The 15,595-nt window shown below is 38.9% G+C and overlaps 1 long non-coding RNA gene across 1 annotated transcript; it reads left to right on the plus strand.

Moving 5' to 3' along the window:
- The first annotated feature begins 917 nt into the window (after positions 1-917).
- Positions 918-7,833, plus strand: LOC309844450. Its single transcript, XR_014300700.1, has 4 exons — positions 918-1,103; positions 3,961-4,093; positions 4,787-4,937; positions 7,671-7,833. It is a non-coding gene; the product is annotated as an uncharacterized lncRNA (long non-coding RNA).
- The last annotated feature ends 7,762 nt before the right edge of the window (positions 7,834-15,595 follow it).

Raw genomic sequence — 15,595 nt, forward strand, 5'->3', positions numbered from 1 at the left:
TTTTGTCACTGAGCCTACTGAAAGTTTCCTTGCAGGAGACCCCATATGGCATTGTTGAGTTTGCCAACACAAAGAAAGTATTTGTTCCTTATAACACTCGATCTCTTATTGGAGAGAGTATGATGGGTGTTATATCCTCCTGCTGGGCAGAGGCAAATAAGTGGTGAGAAAATATCCCCCAAAATTCGTGATGCTGCTGCAAAATTATCATCTCCATTTTGAAGATGAGGACAGTGAGGCTGAGACTTATCTGTGCTATGCAACTTGAACTTGGATCTATGTGGTTACAAGGTTGAACACCTTCCTGACTCCTTGTTGGGTAACATATTGAGAGCTAAGGAGATAGGGAGTTTTGTGTCTTCTAGGAAGCCCAATGGCTAAAAGTTAACTGTTTGTCCCTTTGGAATTCCAGTAATACTAGGCTAAAATGACCAGAAGTGGAGTTAGCCCTCAGAAGTTTTTGCCCCATTAAAGGTCATTTATTAAAGGCTTGTCTATGTTTTTCTTATTTTAGTTCTGCCCACAAAATGGACAAAGCCTACTTGCCTTTTTGCCTACTTAACAAAGTTGCTGAGGGCTGTCCCTTGTTACCAAGTGTCAGTACAAATCCTAACTGGTGGGGATACCAAGGTGTAAATGGTTCTTTGTTACAAATTAGTCATAAATGGTTATTCATGGTTATCATGTTGCGTGGGTTTTCGTCTGGAGGAAGCTCTGTGTGGGCCTCTGCGTTTGAAGAGAGACTTGGGTAGCTTTTACTTGGATAGTGCATGGAGGAAGGTGCCTTGGTAGGAAAACTCTGCTCTGAGGCATAGCTCTCTGTGCCAGAATTTCCTGCTAATGTATTGTTGGGAAAAAAAGCTGTGTGGTTTCTTTTTTTCCCCCCTTAAACAAAGCTTTATCTGTAATCACAAACCAGTTGGAGGAAAAGAAAAAAACCGTGTAGAATTGCATTCAAACACCAGCAGTTATTTTGAAGCCAAATGATTGACTGAACTTAGCATTTTTTCGCAGCAACAAGTTCTAGTGTGAAAATAAAACCTCAGAGAAGAGCAGCAAGTTCAAGCAGCACAAAGCAAAGCAGAGAAGCGTACTTTTATTTGGTGAGTTTTAACTGCTCAGCTCAGGCGGTTCTGGGACAGACCTTTTGAGTCTATCTTATTTTACATTTACCAAAACACAGATGTGAGGCATTTTGGAGTTAAAATATGAACTATGTTAATCTGCATGCTTAGCCACTGCTGGAAGGTGGCTTTTTCCTGCTCTTTAATCTTTTCCGGATAGAGTCCAAGAAAATACAAGGGGATGGATTCACCACGTTTATTCCCATTGCACAGAAAGCACCTTGCTTGTTTACTTAGTAGGTCTGCAGCAATTCCATGTTTTCTTATCTCATTTCTTCCTTGGTAATTAGCATACTTTTTTTTTTTTTTTCCTTAGAGGAGCATATGGCATCCTTACTTGTAAACAAACCCAGCGAACCTCCACGAACTGCTTTCCGTGTTGTGGAGGTCTGAACGGAGCTGTAATTTTGTTGAGTCTTAATCATGGAAGCACAATGCAGTCCCAGAGATCACAGAATTGAACACGTAGGCATAATAGCGAAGTCATAAGGAACTGGAATAACTGGGTTTTGTGTTGCCAGATGATTCAGAGTACGCACAATGTGTAAGATGAAAAAATGAAATGAGGAGACCTGATGGCAGCAGCCTCAGCCTTCCGACAAAGCCAGGAAACATGAAAACGCTACAATTAAGAGCTGCTGTGTTTGAACTACAAATCTGGGTTCAGTGACTCTCCAAGGAAGCTGAAGTTGTTTTTTAAGCGAAACAGATTTTAGCTAGTGAGATTCCTATTGTCTGAGTTAAGAGACAAGACTACACATGATTTTTAACTACCTGCTTTGTCATAACTCAGTAGGAAAGGGGTGGCTATATATGGTTACTTTTTCTAGTCTTGTGTCTGAAATTTGGCTTGACATTCACTGTCTTCAACATGCTCATCACAATTGCAAGACACAAACGACATTTACCTACTTCATAAATGTGTAGGTGAAAATGCTGTCATTCTAAGTTAAAACAACAACTACAATACTGAAAAATTCTGGTCTTTAGTAGGAAAGGCCAGTTGTTCAGAAATCGTGGTGAATATATATAATATTTTCATAACTATAAATATATAATATTTATAAATTGGCCATGAGAAAAATCCTAACAGGATAATTCAAATATATAATTTTGGGGGGGGGGGTTCCTGTGACACTCAAGGAGAAAGCATAGCGCTAGGCCAAGTGAAGAGGTTGAGCAGATGCTTATCTTTTTGCCAACGGAATCATTCTAGCACTTTGAAGTTGCGTTCTTATGGTACCCTAGATAAGATATATAAGACAGAGAGAAAATGTGAATTGTCCTTGTCAAAGAATAGAGGGAGGACAGGATGTGATGTTCAGGAGGGTCCAGAGATCCTTCCTTACCCTCCTCTCTTGGCCAACCAGCCCTTGAAGCTGCCATGTGCTAGGCTTTTCAAAACCCTTCACAGAAATAACAGAGCCCAGAGGATTCACATTAATTACAGCCATACATCTTAACTGATTTAGCATCTTAGGGGGAGGTAATTCTAGGCCCTTTCAGGACTTCTGCGCTAAGTGGTTTTAGAGTAGGCTGAGAAAAACAAACAAACAAACAAACAAAAAACAAGAGACGTTATGAGGTGTGTTAGAATTCCTGGGGGTAACATCAGACCCCCCAGGTAGGGAAGTGAGGATTCAGGTTGGGATATGACAAACACCGCAGCTGGTATCCCACAAAGAAAAGTCTAAAATAGTTGGGTCTCCGGTGTGGGCAGGCTGTGGGAAATTTATTTCATTGATTGTACCCATAATTTCTGGCTCTCTATTACTCAAATAAGCACAGTAAGCCCAAATGTATATAATAATTTCCTGAGACAAATCTTGTATTGGAGGTCTTAGCCTTGGGTACATACTGGATTCAGCTGGGGAGCCCGACAAAAATACCGATATTTCCGTCATACTTTCAAAAATGCTGATTTAATTGGTTAGGGGTTTTGGAAATACTTTTCTAGGCCCGAGATGGAGCAGCTTTTGCCCAGGGTGCTTTGTGAGGAAAATAAAAGATAGATAACTTTCAAGTCCCTGTAAATGAGTTGCTTGGCCAGAAACAGAATATCCAGTCAGCTAATTCCCCAATGCCAAGCCAATCCTGGACCTTCTCATTCCAAACGAGGTTGACTGCCCCCAGCCAATCTGAGAGTTTTACATTTTCCTCTTCCTGTTTATTATTCTTTATCCTAAAAAATACACTTCCTGCCTTCTGCTCTATCTTTTACCTCTCTAAAAGGGGATGGTCAGCTTCATGAAGTATTAGATAAAGTTTGTATTAATTAAATATATGCATGAATATATGTATAATGTGTGTATTTTATATTTAAGTGAGAACCACTGCCTTCATTGAGTCTGTTTAGGTAAAAATATTGAAATTCATCTCCTCTGAGAAGGTAAAAAAAAAATCACATTTAATTTTGCACTAGTATTTCAGGGTTCGATGGCTATCAAGATTTAAGATTGAGCAATGCACATCTGAGACATATTTAACAACTGGGGTCAGGTTCCCTTTAAGATCCATTCTGGGCAGCCTCAGCATGATGAACTTTGCTGCCCTTTACCCCAAACTCTTGCTGTAATCCTATGTTCGCTCTTAGCCATTATAAGACACTTGGTGATTGCATATCTGTTTGCTTATTATGAATAAGTTGTGGGCAAATCAGAGGTTTTTTGAGGCCGAAGATAGCCATAGTACCCTATTATCTATAATTTGGTACTTCTGAATCATTTGGGTTTTTTTGGGGGGGGGGTTGTTAATACTTTGCTTCTCCTTTTCTAGATAAATAATGTCTTGCTAAAAATCTGTCAACCAAGCATAGCTGAGCTATTTTGTTCAACAGATACAATGCCTCTTAGGATTTAGATATGGATGAACTAAAAGCTTGGAAAATCTGGAAAGAAGAGAAATGGCCGGAAAACACTTCTGGTTGCCCCTAGGTAATGGTGACACAAAGGGGAAGAAGTAAAGTTAAGGTACTTTTGGTTGTACTATCAAATCCTCTTTAATGTTTATAGACATTGTTGTGTGATAATTTTTAAGGGATTTTGTTATGGTTTTATATCATTTGCCCTCATTCCAGGCTAGTTTAAATGGCCTTAGGACTCTTACTGCCAGTAGAGGCCCAGCCTCCTCAAGGCTGTGATTATGAATTCCCTCCTAGGATTATTTATATTAGTGGCAGATGTAAGGAGTAAAGCTAATATTAGGTGGAATAAATGAGGTTGGGGTAGAGATTTTGGGGTCTACCCATATCCCCAAGGTGGCTGACCAGACCATTACTTCTAAGTTTGGCCCTGTCTAAGCTTCAGAATCTGTTTGCAGAGGAAGGGTACTAGTTTGTCAAAGAAAGAAAAATTTACTTAAAGAAGACTATCATGTCATGTTCTTAGAACAGATTCTATAACAATATTTACTGACACCATTAGACTGTTTGCAAAAGTCTTGTTTTACCTATAAAAAATGTGTTGTTATTATTCTCCTTAGTGAAAGGAACTATGGAGAAGACTAAAACTTTAGTCTTTAGTACAGTCTTGTCATTAGGACAGAGAAAACCAAGGCTGGAGGAAGTTAGATTGCCAGACTCGACACTGAGTTTAGTTGGTAAAAGCGCTTAGACTAGAGCCCGTCTCTTCAGCCCCAAATTTATGGCTCTTTCTTCCTCCCAGGTGGTTACCTTCAGAATGAAATGAAGAACCTCATTTGTCAACCTCAGAGTACAAGAAAGTGGATTAAGAAGTATGAAAACATTAAAGAAGTCGTGTTCTAATGGTATTTATTAGAGAAGTAAACCACAAGTCATTTACTCTGAACTAGATGGTATGTAAATTAGTGGTGAGAGTATAGATTTGTATAGACTTCATGATAATAAGCATTTGGCAATATGCACCAAAACTTTTAAAAGGGTCACCTCCTTTGACCCAGTAATTCAACTTTTGAGGATTTTCCTAGTAATCAAAGTCACAAAGACTTATAGTCATGGATATTCACCCAACATTTATTTATATTATAGAAAAAAAAAAAGGAAATTACCTGTCCACAGAAACAGGATTGCTTGGTAAAATACAATTTTTCATTATATAATATGATGCAATAAAAGTCAGCCATTAAAAAAATCATGCTCTTGAAGTATTCTTAAAGATATGGCAAGATGATCATGATAAATGGTAAATAAAAATCAGGCTTCCAAAATATTTTGCAGTATATAATCCTGATTTTTAAGAAAACAAGACATCTATATCTTACACAGACACAAAAAAGATGATAAAGAGCAAAATGTTAACCATTGTTATCTCTGGGTGATATCATTATGATTCAGTTTTACTTTTTTTTTTTTATACATTTCTGTATTTTCCAAATTTCTACCAGGAACCTATATAACATGCATTACGCAAGATTATACAAAACAAATATATTACTGAAAATAGAATTTGGATGAATCTTAAAAAGGATTTATATCCATGTTTTTTAGACAGAAGACCATTTGTTTCTGGGGAATAAGACCTAGACTTCCTGCCCTCCAGAGACACTTGGGAAGAGGGACAAGAGGCCTTGTTATAAAAGACAGGCCTGCCAGGAATACTCTAAGCCCAAAATAAGTGAGGCTGTCTGGGCCCAGTGTGGAAGAGTGAACATTTTAAAAGTGCGTAGGGGTAGGAACATCTGAACCTAAGACAGAAAGCAAAGTTGAAAAAGCATTAAGTTTAGATGCTAAGCATTATTTCTAAGCTACTAGCCCTGGTGTCTAAGGCTACACATTTCTGAAGTTTACAGAGAGCCTTTAAATGTCAGCATCATTTTTAGCCCAGAGCTCTTTTCTTACACAACATCTAAAAATATCTATTAGTTTAAATTGTCAGCATGCAAAACATTTGCTATGACTTTTCTCATCATATCACTCAAATCATGTCAGAGCTAGAAATAAAAGAAAATGCCTGGATAATCTGGCAATTACTAGCAGTATTTGATGAGATTTTTTCATTGGGGATATTTAATAGCAATTCAATAATGTTGTTTACAGTCAAAGGACGTCTAACCAAATAGGACTATCTACTGTACATTTCTACTTAGATATCCCATAAGCAGTTCAAACTCATAATGACTGAAAATAAACTCATAATCTCTCCCCACACTTGTTTTACCCCCTTGGGTTCCCTATTTCTGTCAATAGTACCAGCATTCATTTAGTTGCCTAGACCATAAACTCAAATCACCCTCTAATTTCCAGATTTCTGGGCTGGATAACTGCAAAAACATCTAAATGATCTCTAAATCTAGGCTTGACCCTTCCCAATCCATTCTCTACTCTGCAGACGGACTAATTGCTCTAAAAAAGGAAACTGGATTATATTATTTCTTGATTATAACTCTTTACTGGATTCCTAATTTCTTCAGGATCAAATGTAAGCTTCTTAGCATGGCCTTCAAGGCCCTACATGATCTCTATTCTGTTTACATCTATAGCTTTTACACTTCTTGGCTCCCCAGATATGCCAACCTCTTGATTGCCACGGACTGCCTCCTTCTCAAATTTCAGGACCTAGCTTGGATGTTGCCTTCTTTGGTACTCAAGGCTGGTTAAGTGTCCCACCCAAGTAGCTTCCTGGGCTCCATGATGTAGTTGTCTCTTCACTTCTGTGTCTTCTCTGTTAAAACTGCAAGTTCCTAGAGGAGAGAGGGAAGGTCCTGTCCACTGTTATAACTTCAGCATCTATCACAGTGTCTTTAGTAACTATCTTTAGTTAAAAAGGAATCCTCCCTCTTCTCATGCCATTTTCAGCAATGAAGGATTGCCTAACCAACATTCATGCTACACACCCCACCCTCATCCCCCTGGACCCCCGCCAATCTTCCTTTTCCACAGAAGAACCTAGATTGTGTTTACATATCTGTCTTCCAAGGATGTCAGGGGGAAGCTTACCCCGGCCATACTGTCTATGATAACTATGTTAATCTCCTTCCTCTTGCATTGGGTTCATACTGGCCACATGATTCCATTCTGGCCAACGAGGTTTGAGTGGTCTGACAAGGTCTGACAAGGGCTTCTGTGAAAGGTGTCTAATAAAGAGGCATAGGGAGAGGTGGCCCATGTTACTCCTCTTGACGTTTTTATGACTAAAGCCACTGCAACCCTCTGGTTCCCATGAACAGCCATGAACCAGCCTGGAAACTGAGGTGGTGACAATGGCTGAGTGGGGAAGTGGAATGGGCATGAACACTTTTGACATAACTGAGCCACTGATCAGACCACTTCGAGCCCCACCCAAGGTCCACACTTCCATGGGGTCATAAATCTCCTCATTGTTCAATTAATTTTGAGTTAGTGATCTCTCTTATTTACAGACAAATATATATAAAAGTGATTCAAAGACAAATTGTAAGTAGGCCTTGTTCTACTGAGAATTATTATCCTGGTATAAAAAAATGGGCTTTTTTCTCCTCAGAAGTGTAAAAACTGGACTTACTATAATTGTGTAACAGATTTGGAACAGCAAATTAATATCTCCTTACATTGACGTATTTATTATTTATATGTCTTTATTGGGTTGTTAGGTGGTTCATGCAGTGACCAAAGGAAAATATGACACTTGATTTTCTGGAATTGGAAACAACAGAGAAATCAGACTTTGCATTTTAAGTGGCTGAAGTCAGTATCAACAGAGTTGAATAACCCATAATTTACCTATTGAAATAAAATAAACCAGCTTTTAAAATATTTTATGTATCCAATTCTTTTACTGAGATAGAGGTAAATATAAAGTCTCTTAGATGCCAACAATTACAGGAAAATTAGGAAGTATAAACAAATGTAAAAAAGAAAATAAAAAGTCACATATAAATCTAGTATACACAGATAACTAATTTTAATACTTTGATTTATTTCCTTTAAATCTTTTAAAAAATGAATATACATAATATAAATGAATCTATTATCTTATTTATACACACATATAAAACATGTATAAATGTATGTACATAACCTTGAATCATGTGTTTCTCACTTTATATTTTTTCATGAACATTTCTCCATGCAGTTATTTATTTGTCAAACCTGGGATCAAAGCTTGGATTATGTCCTTAGGGTAAAATTTAACTTATACTGGTCTGTCTTTGGGCCATCTCTTCTGTTTCTCTGATTTCTCCTTTTTTTAAAAAAGATTTTGTTTATTTGCTTGAGAGGGAGAGAGAGAGCAGGAGAGAGTACAAACAGGGAGAGGGGCAGGGGGAGAGGGAGAAGCAGGCTCCACACTGAGCAGGGAGTTTAATGTGGGGTTTGGTCTCAGGACCCTAGGGTCATGACCCAAGCTGAAGGCAGATGATCAACTGACTGAGCCACCCAGGTGCCCCTTCTCTACCTATTCTTACATTAGTCCATATCACATTTAAAAAATTGTTATGGTTTATAATATATGTCCGTTTCTAGTAGAGTGAATTACCTAAGACAAATCTTCCTTTAAATATATCTCTTATCCTCGTGTTTTTCTTCTAGATCATTTCTTTAAAAACTGGCCAAACCTGGGTGGCTCAGTGGGCTAAGCGTCTGTCTTCGGCTCAGGTCATGATCCCAAGTCCTGAAATTGAGCTCTGAGTCAGCTCCCGGCTCAAATGGGAGGGAGCCTGCTTCTCCCTCTCTTGCTCCTCCGGCCTGCGCTCTGTATCTCTGTCAAATGAATGTATAAAATATTTATAAATAAACAATTAAATAAAAATTGGCTTAATTTCCAAAAATCTAATTAAATTTCGATGACATTGTTTTATGCTTATGTATTGACTAATAATTAGCATCTGTACAATATTAAATCTCCTTAAATATTCTTATGTCATTTCCTCTCCATTTATTGAGGCTTCTTTTATATCTGTCAGAAATATTTGAGGGTTTTTTTCCTGCTTATTACTTTTTAAAGCATTTTCCTCTGCTTTTCTTTAAAAACATTTTTTTTGTTGCTATTGAGCTGTGTGGAAAAAGTTCTTAAAAATATGTTACTGAAAGCTTAGTTTTTTTATTGCCAGGCTACTTCTCTTGGGATGTTCGCTTCAGCATTTTCTGTTAACAAAATATAATTTCCACTAGGTATGAGGCAGGGATAGTAGCATGCGCTGATCCTCAATTCTGTCACTAATGTAACAATTTATACAAAATGAATCTCTTCTTATCTCATTTTGTGAATCTGATACATATTTATATGCCTTGAACATATGCCATTTAAAAATTTTGATCATTGCTTTTAAAAAATTAAAGCTATACTCTAAAAGAGGTAAGGTATGAAACAAAATTTTTTTCTTCTTTATATATAAAGCAATACAAGACAAATTGTATTTGATTTTAGAGACTTGATGGCTCACATAATTATGTAGAACTAATTAATTCAAAATCTGTTTATCAACAGTAGTCTGTAGCTACAGCATTTTCTCCCAGAGGCATTAACAAAGGCTTATCACCTGCTTTCTTGTTGCAGTTTGTCTCAAAGGCAAATCAATACGAAAAATATAAAAATGTTATTCCCAGAACTAACACTTCCAACAATTTACAAGAACTTTTAGTATCTGATACCAATTAGTTTTCTTAGCTTAAATTAAAACAGTTTTATTTAGCCATGAAATGTGTGAAAATAATAAGGATTTTAAAGGCATAATAAAGTTTTCCCCAGGAATTTTTGAAAAATTTAGTAAATACGCACATATACACACACTACGTATATTTATTTATTTATTTTACTTATATTATGTAAAATTTTTAAATATTATGTTTTTTAGGATACATAACGGTAACAGATGGTTGAGGACAAAAGGATGTAAAAGAAAGTTATTTTATGCTTTATAGATTAAAAAATATAAGTTCTTCGCACATGGCTACATACAGTTCATGCATATGGAAATAAAAGTAACTATCATGAACATCATGGGCAATATTTTCCTTTGTATAAGATCAGCACAACAGCAGAAAGGAGTTGTCAATAAGGCTATGTGTCTGATTTTTGATAGAGTTTTTTTTTTTTTAATTGAACTGTAATTGGGGTGCCTGGGTGGGGCCCCAGTCAGTTGAGATTCCAATTCTTGGTTTCTGCTCAAGTCATGCAGATGTCAGGGTCCTGGGATCAAGCCCTGCAGTGGGCTGTGTACTCAGTGTAGAGTCTGCTGGAGACTCTGTCTCCCTCCCCCTCTGCCCCTTCCCGACCTCAAATCAATCAATCAATCAATCAATCAAGTCTTTAATTGAAGTATAATTGACATACAATATCCTGTTAGTTTCAGGTGTACATCTGAGTGATTTGATATTTTTATACAGGATGACATGATCCCCACAATCCCATATACATCTAGTTACCATCTGTCATATCCAAAATTATTACAATATTATTAACTGTATTTCCTATGCTGTACGTTACATCCCCATGACTTATTTATTTTTTAACTGGAAGTTTGTACCTCCTAATCCCCTTCACCTATTTTGTCCCATTCCCCAATATCTGGCCTCCCTCTTGTAACCAATAGTTTGTTTCTTGTATCTAGGAGTCTGTTTTGTTTTGTTTGTTAATTTATTTTGTTTTTTACATTTCACATATAAGTGATATCATATGGCATTTGTCTCTCTGTCTGACTTATTTCATCCAGCATAATATCCTCTAAGTCCATCCTTGTTGCCACAAATTGCAAGACTTCATTTTTTAATGGCTGAATAATATTTTGTTATACATATATATGTACACAACATATACATATATATGTATACACACACATATAATACACACACACACATACCACATCTTTATCCACTTATCTATCAATGGACACTTTGGTTGCTTCCATATCTGGGCTATTGTAAATAATGCTGCAATGGACAGAGGGGTGCATATATCCTTTTGAATTGTTTTGTTTTCTTTGGATAAATACCCAGAAGTGGAATTGCTAGATCATATGATAATTGTCTTTTTAATTTTTTGAGGAGCTTCTTGAGAGGGTTTTTTGATCAATTAGATTCCCCCAAACTTTATTTCAATTATTACGTTTTGGATGTTTGCTTGTTAGAACACCAGAGTGAAACTTGTTTTGGATCAGTGAGTATATATATATATATATATATATATATACACACTATATATATATATATACACTTTTTTTTTTAAAGAAAAAGGAATTTCAGGAATTGAAATTCTTTTCTTCCCCTATTTTTTAAAAGGTGCATCTGTCTCTTGAAAAATGAAAACTGTTTCCTATAAAGTAAGTGAACTTTTAAGTAATGGAAGTTTGTTTTTGGAACTGGCTTTGCAGGTTCAAGGAAAGGTTCATATAGGGTTCTGGCTCATTAGCCTCAGGGTGCCTGAGCATTTGACCTTGGTCTTATCTTTCCTGCAATACAACTCAGGGGATAGGAGTTTCCCTATGCCAGATCCAAAATAAACGAGAATCCCATAACATGCCCAAACCAAGTATGTGCACTTCATGGTTGAGAGAGTGGACATGAATCCTGAAGCCCTTAGGGGACTGCAGGAGTGGGTATAAAAGCTAAAGGAACCCCAGAGCTGATGGCTTCCTTGAATTGAAAGGAGCTGTGTCCATTCAACATCATTTGTTGTCATGCACTGGGACATTGGGGGCTGTGGCTGGGAATTATGAGCCCTCTATTGTATGAAATCTTTCTTGTATTTGTTTACTTGTTATTCGTATACTGTGTTCTAACTTGTTTTGACTCTTTCTTAAAACAAAGTAAATTTGGACATGGATGAAGTCCTTTGTGTCTCATGGGTTTGATTATTAGTCTGAACCCAAGTCCAACAGAGTGAGTGCTGCAAAGGCAAATTTTGGTATGGAGAAGTTACTCTCTGTATTCTGCTTAGATCTTTCTATTCCCAATCTCTAAATCCCAAGGTATCTACAAAGATGTAAACCTACTTAATTAATGAGTAGGCAAATTCTCATTATGATTTAACATATATGTCTCTCCCAGCATTAGCTCAGCATCTCAAACACCAAATTATCAATGATTCCAGTGATTTTCCAAGATGGTAGAAGTTAAGAAACAAAGAGGCTACACAGCAACCCCTCCCCCCACAACAGGCAATAAAAATTCTACGATAAAACAGCACTCAAATACTAGTCCCTGATTCAGTTTCTCCAGATCTCACACTACAATGTCCATGAAACATTGACAAAAGACAAAAATCTCACATTACCTGATGTTAAAAACTAAAACTGACAGATAATCTATTGCTAAAACCTGTGAACAATTTACCCATTACCACAAGCCAAATAAAAGTAGATTGAGCAAGACAATTTGTGACCTAACCAATTTTTGCCTTCTGAAATAGAATAGGTCAGTTAAGCTGAAAGGAGGTAAAAAGCCCTGTATTTATCCATTGACCCTGGAAAAATTGACCCCCGGGGGGCAAGGATGGCATAGGAAATACATACATTTTGAGACATTCTGTTTTCCTTTATTCTCGCTATTCATAAACATCTCATAGGAAATGAGATTGTGGTATGTCATTGCATCTGGGAACATTTGGTCCCCACAAATAAAGCATTGTTGTTGAGTATAGTACTTAAGAGCCAGACAGACTTGCCCCTTACCAGTTGGGTGCCTCTGGGTATGTTATTTAATGTCTCCTTTCTCAATTTCCTCATCTGCGATTGCTGTAAATGTTAAATGGGATAATAAATAGAAAGCTCAATCCACAGGGCCTGGTACGATGCTGTTTTCAATAAAAGGTAGATATTTTTATTTTGACAAAGAAGAGCAGAAAATAAGAAAGTGCTAACAGTTCTAGTGGTGTGTGTGTTGTAGATTTATCTGCATGTCATTCAGTGTATCAGAGAATCTAGCCATGGGATGGGAGTGGGTTCACCTTCCACCTTACACAGGGTAGGATCTGTCAGATATGGGCCATGGCCGGGGCTCTGCCATCAGCCAGAGCTACATAGGCAATAAGGGATCACGCTGACGGCTAAGATAGGATTTTGCAAGCCACACACTCTGTCTTTTGGTAGAAACAAAAACTAATATGGGCTATGGGTCTATGAAAAAAATACTGCAAGAACAACATGGTTTGGAATCCTAAGTAGCATGCAAGAAGATGTGGCCTCCGTGGAAGAGCGGAAAGCTAATAATTAGTCAATCCCTCAGTCGCTAAAGATATCAGTACCGCATTCATGCTCTTTGTCTCTGTGTTACTCTCTGCCATCATTCTCAGTCCTAGTCCTGGGTTGAATTGTGTCCTCCTCCCATTTTTTTTCCCCAAAGATTTTATTTATTTATTTATTTGACAGAGAGAGGTACAGTGAGAGCAGGAACAAAAGCAGGGAGAGTGGGAGAGGGAGAAGGTCTCCCGTCAAGCTGAGAGCCTGATATGGGGCTTCATCCCAGGACCCTGGGATCACGACCTGAGCCAAAGGAAGACGCTCAGCGACTGAGCCATCCAGAAGCCCTCCTCCCCAAATTCTTAGGTTGAAGTCCAAACCCCTGGAATCTCAGAATACCACTGTTTTTTTTTTTTTTTAAAGATTTTATTTATTTATTTGACAGATAGAGATCACAGGTAGGCAGAGAGAGAGAGGAGGAAGCACGCTCCCTGCTGAGCAGAGAGCCCAACGTGGGGCTGGATCCCAGGACCATGGGACCATGACCTGAGCTGAAGGCAGAGGCTTTAACCCACTGAGCCACCTAGGCACCCCAATACCACTGTTTTTAAGTAGTATTTCAGGTAAAATGAAATCATTGAGCTGCGCCCTAGTCCAATATGACTGGTATCCTTCCAAGAAGAGAAGAGGACGTAGAGCCTAGAAGAAAGACCATAGGAAAGCTCCGGAGGAAGCCAGCCACGTATATGTTGAGGAAAGAGGCCTCAGAAGAAATCAACCCTGCCGACACCGTGATCTCAGATTGGTAGCCTCCAGATCTACAAAGAAGTGAATTTCTGTTGTTTAAGCTACCCCATCTGTAGTGTTTTGTTGCGGCAGCAGCCCTAGAAAACTTGGACGCCAACCGAGAGCCCGCATTCTCAGTTGAATTCCTCCTCTCCAGGGACCTTCACTTTCATTGCTCTTCCACGCTCCCTCTCACTCCTCTGGGGGCACCCGATGTTGTCACAGTGCAGAACTGCTCAGACGGAGGTGGAGTCAAATCTGTACTGTTTACTCCTCTCGGGCCGGCAACCTGCACGGAAGTCTGCTGCCACCCCCGCTGCTTTTTAATCTCATTTATCCCGAAATCAACCCCACGTCCTCCCTTCCAGCTCCTTTGTCTTCTTCCCCGGGGCTTAATCCAGTTCTGATCCATCAGTTCGTCCCGTCTTGTCCGTGTCCTTAAACTTCTGTGTTTCTTTCCAGGGCTTCGGTCTGCACCCCCCCACCCCCCCCAGGGCTGTCTTCCCTGGGCCGGAGCAGCGTTTCTGAGCGCGGCGGAAGGAAACCGCACAACCACATCACGTCTGCGGAGCCCAGCAGAGTCATCTAGGCCCTCAGCATTGCCCATCACCCCTCCCTTCTCCACAACCAGTGACTCCAACTTCCTCTATTCTCTTTTTCAAAACCCAGACCTGACTTCTCCCCCTTCACTGTGGGCAAATGACTCTACTTCCTATTTTGTGGGGGAAAATTGAGGTCACCAGAGAGAAATTTCCCCACAGTCCGGCAACAACCTTGCAAACTTCTCTGCGTTCTTGCTGCTGTTCCCAAATCCGCCGTATTGCAGATGCTGATGGACTCATCGGCCTTCTTCAAGCTAATCCTTTAACAGCCGCTTGGAGATCGCGTTCTCCGAAGTCTTGCTCTTTTCACCCTTCTTTATTTCTTTTTTCGTGTAACCTTTCTGGCTCCCCTCACTCCGCTGAGGTGTTCTTTCTGCTGGTCACTAAGCAGTCTCAAGATATCTCCATAGCCCCAGGCACGGCTGGGGGGTGTGCCTCATGCCTCAGGGGGCTTGTTGCGGGGTGGGGAGGGTTGGGCCGAGTACCACGGAGAGGGAAAATGTCCAGGCACAAATTTCCAGTGACCCAACTACTTCTATTGATCTGACGTTTCACTCATGAGTGAAAGAAATGAAAAGATTTTTCTCCGGGGTTGGGAGGCTCAGAAAATACACTGCACGTAAGAATAATAATAACAAATAATGGTGACGATATCTTTTTAGCAAACAGCATTTACTTTGTATAGGACGTTGTTTTAAGTGCCTCTTATTTTAACTCATCTAATACTCAATAAACTTCGGAAGAAGGTACTATTTTTATGTCTATTGGAAAGCTCAGAAAATTAACCATATCTAACACCACGACCACCAAAACCAATTATTTGCATGGCACTTACTATTATGAGTTCTTTACATTGAAAACTTATTTATTCCTTTTTTTCCCTCTAGGCTTTTATTTTATTTATTTGAGAGAGAGCACGGTACAGAGAGATGCGAGTGCCCAAGCTTGAGCCGGGGGGGGGGGGGGGGGTGCAGAGAGAGGGGGAGAAGCAGAGCCCTGCGCTGAGCAGGGAGC

The sequence above is a fragment of the Mustela nivalis genome (genome assembly GCF_964662115.1).
Source record: "Mustela nivalis genome assembly, chromosome: 11".
NCBI lineage: Eukaryota > Metazoa > Chordata > Mammalia > Carnivora > Mustelidae > Mustela > Mustela nivalis.